At 33.0% G+C, this 1,935-nt stretch overlaps 1 non-coding gene across 1 annotated transcript; it reads left to right on the top strand.

Moving 5' to 3' along the window:
- Positions 1-1,158: 1,158 nt before the first annotated feature.
- On the top strand, positions 1,159-1,264 carry LOC149518774 (small nucleolar RNA R71). The gene has a single exon (XR_016342554.1). It is a non-coding gene; the product is annotated as a small nucleolar RNA R71 (small nucleolar RNA).
- Positions 1,265-1,935: the final 671 nt, after the last annotated feature.

The following is a 1,935-nucleotide window of genomic DNA, read 5'->3' as shown; positions in this document are numbered from 1 at the left end:
TTTTCTTTTTGTTCTTTTTGTTCTTGTTCTTGCTCTTTTTTTTTCTTCCTATTAGAGATTTTCTCTTTAGATTACCTTTTTTTCTTGATTATTTTAGATTGGCTCACCTTGGATTATCTTTTCAGGTTTAGGTTGAATACTCTTCAATAGTGCTCTTTTTGCCTGCAGTAGGATTTACCCTTTTTCAAGAGACCCTTCAATCTACTTTTTTGGATCTACTTCATAGTCCATCTCAATATTTTCCTCCTCAGGATCTTCTTTATAAGTTTCAATAAAGTTTCTTATCTCTTAATATGTCCTTCTTTGCTATAAAATCTACTTTAGATTATCTTACAAAGCTAGGGAAGTTTACTACTATGGGTTCATCATCTTCCTCATCAAAATCTTTTATCCTAGCATTTCCCACAGAATAGATTGCATTACATTCCTCATTGCCTTGTTCTTTTGGATTGGATTTAATATTACTAGGTAGGGTACCTACAAGGTGATTTGCTATGGCTTGGGTGAGTTAACCTATTTGGTTTTCTAAGTTTTTGATTGATGCAGCTTGACTTTGGATATTGGCATGTTGGCTTACGTCAATTGGGTCAACATATCCTTGTAGATGGGTTTCTTTTCTTGGGGTGGGTTATAGGTAGGTGGATTAAGGCAGTAGTTGTTGTTTCGATTGTTGGTGGGTTAGTGGTTTGGTTGGTTCCAAGAAAAGTTTGGATGATTTTGCCATCTATGATTGTATATATTATTGTAAAGATTATTGTTTGGTTTGGTTTGTTGGATGTATTAGACTAGTTCTATCATAAATTGGTATCTTTCTGAAAAATGAAGACCTTTATAGATGTCATAAAATATAAAAGGGCTTTGCATAGAATTTATAGGGTTGGCTTGGGATGGCTTCTTAAGGCTTCAATTTTCCTAGTAAAGACAAGTAGTTGGGAATTGATAGAAAAATATCATTAGCTTTAAATAAATCAGTAGATTTTTTACTAACCTTTTTTTTCCATGCCCCATTGGTAATTATTAGCAACCATCTTTTCTATGAGTTCATTTACTTTCTTAGGAGTCTTACTCATTATGGACCCTTTAGCAACTGAATCTAAGGTGGTTCTTATAGGTGGTGTGAGACCATTATAAAAGATTTGGATCTAGAGCCACTAGGGTAGTCTATGATGTAGGCATTTTCTTGAAGCTTTTTGAATCTTTCCCATTTATCATATAATGTTTCACCATAAGCTTGCAGAAAGGTAGTAATCTCATTCCTTAGCTTTACTATCTTTATTGGTGGGAAAAACTTTGCTAAGAACTTTTAGACCAAGTTATCCTAAATTGTGATTGAACTAGGTGGTAAAAAAGACATTATAAGAAATCTAACATATAGTGACGCTCAAAAAAGCATTAGTAAAACCCTAAAATCCATCAATATAGCACCATAAATCCTATACCAATGGTTAAAACGTGTATTCTGATGAATTTTTAACGTTGGTATATCCCTTGCCTCTATGGACCTATACTGACAGTTTTTAAGATGTCATAATAGCTTATAGAGATATACCTACGGTTCAAAACCATTACTATATATCAATCTGTTGGTATAGCATCTGTTGTGTGTTCCACTGCTATACCTTTTACCGACAGTTAACACCCGTTAGTATAGACTTGTATGTTTTAATTTTTCTTGCCTAAACCAATTGTTAATGCTCGTCAGTATAGACTTGTATGTTTTAATTTTTTCAACTTATACCGATGATGTCTTCATTAGTATATCTTTTACCAACGATCAATGCTCATCAATATAGACTTGTATGTTTTAATTTTTTCAACTTATACCGATGATGTCTCCGTTAGTATATCTTTTACCAACAGTCAATGCTCGTTAGTATAACCTTATGTATTTTAACTTTTACTGATGGTCTGTGAGCACTATCAGTATAGCCTAAA

Source organism: Durio zibethinus, chromosome 5 (genome assembly GCF_047325235.1).
Source record: "Durio zibethinus cultivar Kanyao isolate XHJ-2024 chromosome 5, ASM4732523v1, whole genome shotgun sequence".
Taxonomy (NCBI): Eukaryota; Viridiplantae; Streptophyta; class Magnoliopsida; order Malvales; family Malvaceae; genus Durio; species Durio zibethinus.
The sequence above is the reverse complement of the archived record's forward strand: the minus strand, read 5'-3'. Positions and strand labels throughout refer to the sequence as shown.